Here is a 12,992-nt window from a genome sequence, read left to right on the forward strand (position 1 = left end):
TGGACTATTCCCAAAAGACCTAAAAAGAGCATACTACAGGGATACAGCGTCATCAATGTTCATAGTAGCATGATTCACAATAGTTAGACTGTGGAACCAACCTAGATGCCCTTCAATAGATGAATGGATAAAAAAATGTGGCATATATATACAATGGAATATTACTCAGCACTAAAAAATAACAAAATCATGGCATTTGCAGGGAAATGAATGGCATTAGAGAAGATTATGCTAAGTGAAGTCAGCCAATCCCTAAAAAAACAAATGTCCAATGTCTTCTTTGATATAAAGGGGGCGATTCAAAACAGAGCAGGGAGGAAGAGCATGAGAAGAAGATTACCATCAAACAGGGATGAGAGGTGGGAGGGAATGGGAGAGAGAGGGGGAATTGCACGGAAGATGAAAGGAGACCCACATTGTTATACAAAAAATACATATAAGAGGATGTGAGGCGAAGGGGAGAAGAAAAATAAGAGAGAGAGAGAAATGAGTTATGGTAGATGGGGTAGAAGGAGGGGATGGGAGGGGGGATAGGAAAGGGGTAGGAAGGGCAGCAGAATACAACAGACACTAGTATGGCAGTATGTATAAACGTGGCTGTATAATCAATGTGATCCTGCAATCTGTACACGTGGGAATAATAAGAATTCATACCCCATTTGAAACAAATATATGATATATGATAAGATCAATGTAATGTTTTGAACAACTAATAAATTTCTGATGTTTAAAAAAAAAAAAAGAAATGCTCTTCTAGGGGCTGGGTATGTGGCTCAGGAGAATGTATGCTTTGCTGCATAAGGCCCGGGGTTCCATCCCTAGCACTGCAAAGGTAAAACAACATAAAGAAACAGACACTATTATAATCTTAGAATTTAATATATTTTCTGTTTTTGAAGATTTAACTTGCTTCCAGTGCTTTGAGATCATAAATAATTGCAGCAAACTTTCCCTAGTTGATTCTTTCCCACCTGTCTCTTCTCTGCTCCCAAACAAGGCAAATTCTTGGCCATAAATTGCTGGAGCAAATGATGTCAAAAGCTGTCTGGGACCCAGAATAATTGGTCAAATTATGCATGCTTGTAGGCTTTTGGAAGGAATTATTAAACTGGCCTACCAGAAAGATGGTTCAATTTACCTCTTCAAGGGTGGTGTTAGGTTTGTTTTTGTTCCTATTTGTTGTATTAAACTTTGCCAATTTGATAGACAAGGGTGGGGTTTTAGAAGAGTTATTTCATTCTGTTCAAAATTGCATGGCCTAGTTTAGGCCTTTTCTAAACTATTTGTTCTGACTTTTTTTTTTTTAATAGTTGAGCAATCACCTGGAAAAAGAGAAGGTGAAACAAACCTGTTGGGGAAAGCAAAAACAAAAACCCCAACCGCCCTGGATGAGGAAGGTGCCTGTATTTAGTCATTTCAGCCAAGTGGAACACAAAGCAAGGCTGTAAATACAGTTTCGAGGTCCTCTTCTGGCCTCAGGGGGGCATATTGTATATCCCCACCCCCAAGGGATTCAGGGAATTGGCGTCCCAGTCGATCACGCAGCCCAACCTCTGGCGTGGGGCGGGGGCGCGTCCTGTATGGGAAGACTAAATTCTCTTTGGATACAAAAGCAGCAAGGGTGGGGGGGCGAATGACACTGGCACTAGGGAGCTGCGGAGTCAAGAGGTGACCAAGGCCGGCTGGGCTGGGCTCTGTGGTTGGGTAGAGCACGTGACGCTCCCAGCCTGCCTCCCGGGCCCTCTGGGCGCCTGAGGCTGAAAGCGACATTTGCCTCTGGCAGGAAAATGAACTTGCCAGTTTCCGCTGGCATCAGACAGTCTACCCAAAGGAGCGACGGATCGGGGTAGCATTTTAGCTTTCTATCTCAGGGATCTGACAGCGAAAGGTAAGTTCTTTGTTACTCAGTAAAACAAACACGAGAGGACTGACTGAGAAAGCCACACTGCCACTTTGTCGATTAAAAAAAAAATCTAGTCTTGAAAATAATATAGATCGCTGTGAGAAGCAAGGGCTGTATTTATTCCCAAATTAAAGATTGAACGTCTGAAAAGAAAGTTGGTTAATCTGGAGCGAATAGTGGGAAAGGGGCCAAGGTTAAATATAGAAGGACACGAAAGCTGCTGGAATAAATAGCAAGTTAACTTAACTCTTTAACTTTAGCCTGCTTGTAAAACAATTTATTTCACATTTCTCTCAGGGGTGTGGGAGAAGGGAATGTTAAAATTATGATTTAAACTCAAGCGAAAGCAAATTAATTTACATGAAACTGGAATATAAATAACAATTTCTGCTTTTGTCCTTTTACATTTCAAAAATGTTTATGTGGTTTGGAGAAAGAAAAGATTGTGTACTGCTTAAGTTTGAAATATGCTATTTCAACTTTATGAAATGATCACAGTTGGAATCTTTTAAAGCTTCCTAGGCAAGGCTGTTTCAGTTGTGAATGGGAAATGTTGACATTGTACATATTTTTTTGTAATTGTAAAATGAATCACTTCAGAATGTGATAAAATTTAGAAAATGTGAAATAATCCACTATTGTGAATTAAATTTTTCATACTTGAGAAATTAAATGCCTTACCAGAAGCTTTAAGGAAATAAACAGATATAATTCTGCTCATGCAATATTGCTTTATTTTAAATAATCAATTATTTTAGTAAATAGTATTAATATGTGGTGTCACTATTTTCCCTTTGCAAATACAAATTAATATTGGAATGCAGCTATTGAGAGTAATTAAAGCATCATTCATCATTGCATTTAGTATATTATTCCTTAAGGAAATGCTTTGATAGTGTTTGATGTAATACTTGATATATGATTTGAATTATTGAACCTCTGCATAAAGTATGTTCATGCATATTATATCTTAAGTATCATTTTGATTTGCACAAAATATCTCCCTACTGCATTTGATAAATGCCGGTTTTTAAAATGAAACACTAAATTGTATTTCCTTTCACTATAGTCTCCTATTGCTAGTTATTTTGAAATCCTTTTACAGGTTTGGAGCCTGTGATAATTTGGGTGTCTCCTTCTGTGTGGTTTGTTTTCCATAATTCCTCGTTAAAGGTTAGGGAAGCAGCACACTTAAAGCAGAATGCCCTGAGGGTGGTCAGAGCGAGGCTTTCAAGCCACCGCTCCTTGCTTTCCCCAGGCGTTCAAGGTCTTTCCCTCCTCGGATCTCCCCTCCTAGCTTCTAAGGCGTCACGTGGCAGCGTGGAGCCCTCCTCCCGGTGACGTCACGGCGCTCACAGCCGTCGCGCTGAAGAAAGGATGCTCTAGGATGCTGTCCAGGTGGGCGGTCGCGCTGCGCGATGCGGCACTGCAGGTAAGGGGCGCTCGGCGCCCGGACGCGCTCCCCGGGGCTCCCGGTGGTGCGGACTCTGCAGGCGGAGCCCCAGCGGGTTGGCCTAAAGCCTGGCAGCGTCCCCAGAAACAGAAAGTGGGGCCTCTGCCCGCTGTGGCGCCTGCTGCCCACAGCTACAAGCTGCTGCTGCATGCATCAGGCAGGGAGTGGCCTGGTGCAAGTCCACGCGTGACTTTGAGTCTTGGCGTGCCCACACTGAGAAAAAAGGGTAGGGGCCAGTCAGAAAGACAGGACCTCATGTTCAGGAGGGGAAAAAATCTGGAATGACCACAATATATGCATTCTAAGGAAGAGATGGGCTTTTAAAAGATAACCATCAACTATTTTTTTCACTGTCATTGTGCTTAAATAATGACACATTTATTAATTCTCTTTAAAGGGGATGTTCTCAGTAATTAGACTCATGTCTTTTAAAACAAAAGCTTGTTGGGAAATGGCAGCTTCTTGGTGAACAATTTAAGGGCCAAATGTGCTATCTAAGTTGTTTTGCATTTTGCAATGTTCCAGTATTTAAATGTGTTTTTTTCTTCCAGTGTTTTCAGTAGATTTAAAAATAACAAGATCCAATAAAATAGAATAAAATAAAACGCAGTTTCCAAAGGTAGCATGCCAGTGCCTGTAAGAGATGGCTACATCTCTAAGAACAAAGTGGTCTTTAGCAGAGGGTGAGGGTGGAGATGACACCAAACCCTAAGAATTTCCAGCGTTCTTTTTAATCCCCTTGCTGAATAATCAGCTTGCTGAAGCAGGGACCTGATGACTCAGCAACAAATGGAGTGGGTCAGGTGACTTCAGTTCCAGCATGAGCGTTGTGGGGGGATTTTAATGGTCTTTTCCCTACCCTGTTTACATTCCTTTCTCCTGGTCTGTAGCCAGGACATGCGTGGGCTCCCTTAGGAGGAGAATGTGCCATTCTTTCCTGAAAACCAGACCCCTCTGGAAACTGAGGCATCAGTAAATGGTATTGGAACTCACACCATGAATAATTTGCCCCATAGACAACTTTGGAGGACTGCTAAAACAGTGCTATTTTCATTGATAATTGAAGAAGGCATTTCTTTTAGAGTTTGTGTTACTGCAGTAATTCAGTAATTTGTTTATTGCACTTTTTTTTTCTTTGGTTCAGTTGACTATAAGAATAAAGGTCGGTGGAGGGTGTAGCTCAGTGGTGGAGCATGTGTGTAGCCTGTGCAAAACCCTGGATTTAATCCACAGCATAATTAAAAGGAAAAAGAAGAAAAAAAACAATGAAGTTTCTTCAGGTCCCCACCATGGCTTCTCCCCAGCAGAACAAAGCAGGTGATGCAAGTAGATTTAATAGAGATCTGGACTCCACTTCTGGCTTTTTGACTATGTAACCTTGAACAAGTCACCTGGTGTGTTCATGCCTGTTTTCTCATCTTGAGAGTAACAAAGGAATTGGGATTAGGTTTTCTCAATCTTAGCACAGTTGGCATTTGGGGCTGGGGCTGATAACTCTGTCATGGGGACTTTCCTGTGCATTGTAGGATGTTAAGCAGCATCTGTGTCCCCCACCCACTAGATGCCAGTATCAATTCCCTCCTGTTAGTTGTGACAACCCAGAATGTCACCAGACATTGTTACATGCCACCTGAGGACTCCATTGCCCCCCAGGTTGAGAACCTCTGATTTAGATGATTTTTTTTTATTTGTTTTGTGATGCTGGAGAGTGAACTCAGGGCCTCGCATGTGCTAGGCAAGTGTTTTACCACTGAACCACACCACCAGTCTCTAGGTAATCTTTAAATGTTCTTTTGGCTACAATAAATCAGAATTTATTTTTCTATGATCTGTTCAATGTGGAATCCTCTGTCAAAAATCTGATTCCCTTTCATAATATTAAACATATTGAAAATGCAGTGTGAAGTGAAGATGTTTTTGTACTGAGGGTTTCCAGAAACAGTCAAAAGAGGAGGAGGAGGCTATTGGTATGCCATTTGTAGTTGGAGGTCCAGCCTATTAGAAAAGGAGAGTGTTGGAGGAAAAAAAAACCTCTAGACAAGGTGTGCTGAAACTGTGACCCTGCATGCATCCCCATGCAGGTTAAATCTCAACCTGGGGTAGACCCAGCAGCTGAAAGGCCACATCTTCGTTTGCAAGATTGGCAATAACAGTCTGCACTCATAAGTGTCCTGAGGATGAAATGAGAAGAGATGACATATTGTGCTGGTGTCAGATGTGGTGAGGACAGGATGGTAGTGATGTCCATAGAGATAGGAAGAGGCAAACACAAACTGCCCACAGAACCGGCAATCTGGAGAGTTCCTCAGTGTGGTGATGGTCACATGCTTTAGGCTTTAGTACAGGGCCTGTGTCTAAAGGTGTGCTTGGCCACTTATGAGGATGTCTGTGTCTGTATTATTTAATCTCTCAGAGCAGTTGCCAAATCTATAAAATAGGACCACTGTTCTTGGTGATCCTGATTCCTTGGCGTTTGGGGAAGACTGGAAGGTGGTAAGAGGATCTGCAAGTTGGGAAACTCCCTGGAGACAAGCAGCAGTGATAAAAGAAGTGTTGCAAGATGTGGGATGTGTTTACTGTAGGGCGAGGGGATGATGAATTTAAAAGGGCCAGAATGTATTTTCTTATCCCCCAGGCCTAGGACCACAGTGTGCCTCTCCCCTGCATCTCCTTGCTGCAAGGTCACTCACTGTCTGGCTCTTCCTTCCTTGCCTCATAAAAATAGTCTCCTGTGAGGATTAGAAAAGCCCTCCTGCGAGAATGTTGGCCTTCAGTGAGAAAAGGCTGCTGCACCTTAGGCTTGGGCAATATAGCAGCTGGTCCTGTTCACTTTATAGGCCATTTTCTTCCCAGGCTTCTGCCCTTAGCATTCAGGCTCCTCCTCCTATATCCAAAGAAGCCCTTCCAAACTCTTGTGGCCCTCAGAATGACTTGGCACTCTCTCTCTCTCAGTGCCATCTGGCCTTGTCTCTTCAACAAGTCAGTATCATGAAAGAAAATTAGAACAAGGAGGAGGGATATTCTTTATCAGATGACACTTCAGAGACTGAATAGTCAAATATAACTTGTAGCCCTTGATTGGAACCTGGCCTGAACAAATATGTGTAAGAGGTATTTGGGGGAACACGTGGGAACTATTTTATGTGACTGGCTCTTAGATGATACTAGGAAACTAGTGTTGATTTTATTAGGTGTGGTGATTTGTGGTGTGGTAGGCAGCTTCTGAGATGAACCTGTGACCTCTGCCCCTGGCAGCCACAACTTTGCATAATTCTCTCCCTTTGAGTTTGGGCTGCACCTGGCACACAAGTCACATGAATATGATATAGCTGGCATGAAGGGATGGCATTTATGAGATTAGGGTATAAAGAATCTATGGCTTCCACCTTGGATATGTTTCTCTCTATTGGACCAAAGGAAGGAGCTGCCATGTTATGAGCAGCCCTATGGTGTGGGAACCCAAGATCTTCTGTCCAGCAGTTCCCACACCCATCCCCAAACCAAGACCTGTCAGTGGCATAAGTGTCCTTGGCAGCAGATCCCTCAGCCTCTGCTGAGCCTTGAGATGGCTGCTAGCCTCTCCTGGATTCTTGACACAGAAACAGTGAGATAAGCCTCTTTACTTCCTGCTGCTAGGTTTTGAGGTAATTCATTACACAGCAATAGCTAATACATGTGTTTGTGGAAAAGAGTCTTATTTTTTGAAAATGTGTGTTGAAATTGAGATGAAATATCATGATAGCAATAATTGGCTTTTTTCTTTCATTTTTTGAAAATCTTTATAATATATGGCTGAAGACAAGTGAATTACTCTCACACGTTGTGCTTTTACATTTAGACTGCTGCAATAGCACATATCATGTAGCCTCTGGAAAGTTCCACTACACACTCATGAAAGAATGGGCTTGAAAGAAGACAAAGATTATTATAATAATATTTTGACATCATGGACCCTGTGAGGTATCTTGGCAACCCCAAGGAGTCCCTAGACCATGCTTTGAGACCCACTGCTCTAGATCAGTAATTTACTTTTTTTTAAAAGGGTTTTAAATCTCTAATTCTTCAATTGCTTAGCCAACCATCAGAGGCAATAGGGGCAAGCCTTGACTTAGAGGCTTTACCAACACAGAATTCAGAACACAAGCACTGCTATAGACACAGTGCTGTAGACACACAATAAACTTGCAGTGAACACAGGAATAAAGTTATATAAGGAGTAGTCTTTTTCCTGGTCTGACATTTTCAAGTTGACCTTTTTTTGTCCTTTTTTTTTAGCTCCTAAAAAAAGCATGTATAGTTTTTTTAAGGGAGTTGGGGTACTAGGGATTGAACCCAGGCGTACTTTACCACTGAGCCACATCCCCAGCCCTTTTTAGTTTTTATTTTGAGACAGGGTCTCGCTAAGTTGCTTAGTGCCTTGCTAATTTGCTGATGCTGCTCTTGAACTTGTGATCCTCTTGTCTCAGCCTCCCAAGTCGCTCGCATTATAGGCATGTGCCACTGCAAGAAGCATGTATAAGATCTACAAAAAAATTGTACCAAAACCACACATACACACATGGGTGGTTGTCCATACACATATAATCTAAGAGAATAAGAAAATATACTAATAAAATATTTTACAAATGCTCAATGGGAGAAGTGATCAAAACACCTTCCCTAAGTAAAATTCAGCATTAATTGGAAAAAATTGTATTCATTCTTCTGTTGGTTTGGTATAAAATGTAGTTAAAGCTTTTGTATGCCCATGATAAAACTATTTTTCCATATTTTATGTAAAACAGTAAGAAAAGCTAGGCAGTTATAAGGACTTAAAATCATAAAACAAGTTTAGTCATTCCTCACCTGAATTTTTTTTTCATTTTTTTTCTTTTTCTTTTTTGGCATTGGGGGTTAAACCCAGGTCCACTGTACCACTGAGCTACATCCCCAGCCCTTTTTATTTTTATTTTGAGATGGGATGTTGCTGAGTTGCTGAGACTGGCCCTAACTTGTGATCCTTGACTTGATTATGACAAATCAAGTCAGAATTTACTGGTACCCCAGAGGATCCTACCCTATCCCACTGTAGTCAAACCATCTGGCAAGTGGCAGTCATCATTCTGATTTCTGTCAGCATAGGTTTTGTCTATTCTTTACCTTCACATAGATGGAATCATACAACATGTTTTTTCATATCTGGCTTCTTTCATTCAACATGATTTTGAGATTTATCCATGTTGTTTTGTGTAGTAGTAATTCATTAATTTTATTGTAAATAGTGCTTTTTAGAGATAAAATAAGAGCATTTGATACATCATGCTTCTCTTACTACTATTTTTTTGGAGACCGTTTTGTGTCAGCATGTCCACAGTATGTTCCACTGTGGGACAGTTCAGTAATTTATTCAACCAGTTCTTGATTGATAGACATGTGGATTAAGGCATTCTTTTGTAATCAATAATAATGGCATTATATGAATGTAAAAACTCTCAAGAGGAAGAGATTCACTTAGATTAATTAAATGAATAGAATTCAGTTGTTGGAAATGAGCTTTAAAATCAAAGCAACCCTTATATTTTACATATGAGGAATAGATATCCAGAGAAATCAAGTGACTGGCCCAAGGTCACATGACTGATCTGACAGAGCTGTGGAATAACCATGGTGTCTCATGTCCTTACAGAATGATCTTTTTTCTACTCTACACCCTGTGAGGACAGAAGCCATGTTTATCTTATTTAGTTCTATAAGCCCAGTATGTAGCACATAGCAGGTGCTCATTAAATATTTATTGAATGAAAAAATAAGTGATATATTAGTGTTCTGAGAAAAGACCATCCATATCATGAGAACTGCTAAAGGATTTCCATAGGTCATGAGTCTCAATATTCATCCAATCATTTGCTCATTCACTATCTTAATTACTTTTTAATTCAGCAAATATTCCTTGGATCCTTGCTGTGTGTCCAGGTCAGTGTTCTCAAGCTTGATCTATGGACATTTGGGGCTGGATGATTCTTTTTATTGGGGGCTATCCTGTGCACTGTAGGGTATTTATCAGTAACCCTGAGTTCTATGCACATAACAACAGCCCTACAGTTGTGACAACCAAAAATTCCAGTCATTGCTAGGTGTCCTCTGGCAGGCAAAATTGTTCCCCACTGGAGACAGTGATAAGTCTAGGAGGTGGGGGTATCTGTCGAAGCAAATGGACAAGGCTCATGACCTTGAGGAACTGTCATTGGAGTTCATGAAAGAGGAAATTTCTGTTTCATAGGTTGTGCTATTCAGTGGGAAGAGTAGGAGGCCAAGGAGGCAGTTCTTGAGAATAGGGTGACCTGTTGTTGTCTGAATTGAATGTAAGTTTGAGAGCAGAACCTTCCCCAGTGAAGGTAACTTTAAGTACTCCTGAAGTTACAGAAAAGGGGAGTCCTGGAGGGCTCAGGTCAGGCCCTTTGACCCATGCCAGGCACAATCCAGCGGTGAGAGCCAGAGTGGTGAGCAGGAAGTTGCCTGGGGTGCCTCTGCCTGAGGACAGTGTCCACATCTGACCCCTCAACGGTAGCTTGTATGCCTGGGTTTGCACTTGGGGATTGGCTGATGCAAGGTCAGTACAGTGAGGCCTGTTATGCCCATTCCTTGGGGCCTGCTTCTCACCTGGCCATGGGGACACGTTGACTCATCTCTTGGTGGTTGATGCTGCCTGTACTTGTGCCTGCCCAGCAGTTTCACAGGGCTCTGTGGCCTGACCATGTTTGTGTGCTTCTCAGTTCCTAGCTTCCTTTCTGGTTGCTTTGGCTAAATGTGAAACTTGTTTTCTTCCTCCAGTGTCACCCTTGGAGGCGCTGGTTGGACTGAGGCTTTGTGGTCAGGATAGAGGAGGTCAAACCACAATGAATTATTTTTCTTCTTAGCTCAGTTATGCCTCTCATCAGTGACCCTTTCTCTTCAAACCTGTGAAATGACTGAAATTTCAGCCTCTATCTTGGCTCCAATGGCCTTGTTCTTTTCTCTGTGGCTAGCCTGAGGACAGGAAGGACACATCACAACTGTGTTTAATGCTTCCTGGTGTAACCTTTACAAACTTGCCAGCCGTGAGTGTCTACTTATACTTTTTTAAATCTCTGAGGGGGTGCGTACAGGTAAGCAGCAAATAGATTGTAGTGGAGGAAAACTTGTCAGAAAATGGTCAACAGTCTGAGGAGGTTCCAGGAGAGGAGGAACATGGGTGATATTTCCCTCCAGCACTATCTTTGGAAGCCGTTATGGGTCAAATTATGCCCCCCTCCAAATTAATATGTTGAAGTCCTAACCCTCAGTATTTCAGAAAGTGACCTGACTTGGAGACAGGGTATTTACAGAAGTAACCAAGTTGAAATAGGGTGGACCTCTAATCTACTATGACAGATGTCCTTATAACAAGAGGAAATTAGGGCACACACACACACACACACACACACACACACAGAGGGATGACTATGCAAGGACACAAAGAGAAGATGCCATTGGTAAGCCAAGGAGAGAGGCTTAGAACAGATTTTTCCCCTTAGAACCCTCAGAAAGAAATGATCCAAATGATCCTACCGAGACCCCCATCTTTTACTTCCAGCCTCCAGAATTGTGAGACAATAGTTTCTGTCATCTGAGGCACCAATATGTGGTACTTTGTTGTGGCTGCCCTAGAAAATGAATACAGCAGTGTTGTTTGTGGATGTGTGAACCTTTGCCCACTTGGGAGATTAGAAGGTAACCAAGATGTCTTGCATAAGCTCTTTTACACAGTATAGGAGAGATGTGGCCCTCCAATGCCTTCTCAGTGGAAGCAGGTGGCTTCCAAGTCTAAAGGTCTCTTAGGTCCTTGTAGAAGAAGGCCCTTGGGGCCTGGGCTTGATCCAGCTCCCCACTCACCATCTGTGACACTTACCCTCTCTTCTACCTTAGTTTGCTTATTTGTAACATGAGCCTGAGGGTGACAATATTTGATTCACAGGGTGTGAGGAGCCCTACTGACTTAATCCATGTGAAGTGCTTAGAACAGCACCTGACATCCTGCTGTCAATGTTGTTATTAGAAGGGGTGTCTGGGGAAGTTCTACATTGTTGGCTCTTGGCACTGGAAATACAGAGACCTCATGCCCCCATCCTCTGTGGAGTGAGGGTGTGAGAACACTGAGTTGATTGTGTCACCCGAGGCCACATGAGGTTGGCCTCGTCTCCTTTCCAACAAGCAGGCTGGGTTTCAAAATGGGACAAATAGCTGTGTGAGCCTGGGGCCATGGGAAGCTTGCCATGGCCCACAACAACTCACCCAGTTCATATGAGGAAGACTATAGTAGAAGGGGCACAGAGAGTGCTGGAGGGGGATAGGGAGGTGGGCCAGGGAGGAAGGAGAAAGAGGAAAAAGGAAGTGACTGTCTTTCCACTTTGTGGCTACAGGCAAAATTATGAAATAGGCCAAGTTTAATTCTCCCATGCCTTTCTGGATATTCGTTTGCTCCCAGCCTTCCTCTCTATTGAAACTGTCTTTGGTCCTGTGGCCCTTGGCCCCTTGCCAGGTGGCCACCATGGGGCTCCTGTCATTGTCAATGCCTCATAATCTTATATCTGGGGAACCCAGCCTGGTGTTTGGAGGGTTGGCCCGAAGGGGCCAATAAACTTCCTCACCATCTCATTTTTAAAAGTGAGACTCCATGATCTCAAATGAATTTGTCATTCCTGGGGTTTCAGGCAAGGCAAAAAAGTCGTGTCAGGCTTCTGCTGGTGTGGTTGCTGGCCTCCTAGATAGTTGCTGATGGCCTCACCTCCTGCCTTATGGCCTTGTGTAGTCCCCTCCTCATGCAATAGCTTGGGACTGACCTGTGCAGACTGGGTTTCATCGTTCTTTGTGGTTGTGTATAGTCTATAGTTTTCTCTGCATATGATGTGTTTTGTTTTCTCTCACTGCTTTAAGAGACCCTCCTTTTCACTAGCTTTAACAATTTGATTACAATATGCCTGGGTGTGGGTGGGTGTGCGCATGTATGTGTGTGAGCATGCCCACGCATGTGGGCTTGAAGCTCAAAGAGTGTCTTTTTATTTTTTTAATTTAATTTCATTGTTTAGCTGTAGATAGACATGATACCTTTATTTTATTTATTTGTTTTTATGTGGTGCTGAGGTTCAAACCCAGTGCCTCACATATGCTAGGCAAGTGCTCCCCCACTGAGCTACGGCTCCAGCCCCAACAGAGCTTCTTGTATCTGTGGGATTATAGTCTAGTAGTTCAAATTCTTCTGTAGAACAGCATTTTCTATAGTGAATGTTCTGATTAGCTTATCAAAATTTATTTCAGAGAAACTTCTTGAGAGAGTTTAAAGGGATTTTGAGGCGGGTGGGGATGGAACCCAGGGCCTTTGCATGCTAAGCCACATTCTACCACCTAGTTATACCCCTGGCCCCTTGAAAGGAATTAAAAACCAACTTCCCTCTTGATCCCCTCCCTCCACCTGCATGAGAACAACAAAGAGGGGTTTGTCTTGAGGACTGCTTGAGAAACTGGCAGGTTTGTGGTGCTTATAGCCTCTGTTCCTGGTTCAGAGTCCATTCCCTTGGCCCCAGCAACTTTGTGTCAAATGCCTGCGGTGGGATATCAGTCAGGATGCTTGGTTGCTGCACT

At 42.7% G+C, this 12,992-nt stretch overlaps 1 protein-coding gene across 3 annotated transcripts in view; it reads left to right on the plus strand.

Annotated features, from left to right (window-relative positions):
* Nucleotides 1–1,744: 1,744 nt before the first annotated feature.
* The window catches only part of Clcn4 (chloride voltage-gated channel 4), a 73,730-nt gene continuing 62,482 nt past the window's right edge, over nt 1,745–12,992 (plus strand). For 2 of the 3 annotated variants that reach the window (XM_077106383.1, XM_077106385.1), the window contains exons 1-2: nt 1,745–1,888; nt 3,201–3,335. The gene's annotated coding sequence lies outside the window, so the exon portion shown is untranslated. Of the gene's footprint in view, nt 1,889–3,161; nt 3,336–12,992 lie in introns of all 3 variants that reach the window. The other variant, XM_077106384.1, reaches the window with a different exon arrangement.

Source organism: Callospermophilus lateralis, chromosome X (genome assembly GCF_048772815.1).
Source record: "Callospermophilus lateralis isolate mCalLat2 chromosome X, mCalLat2.hap1, whole genome shotgun sequence".
Lineage (NCBI taxonomy): Eukaryota > Metazoa > Chordata > Mammalia > Rodentia > Sciuridae > Callospermophilus > Callospermophilus lateralis.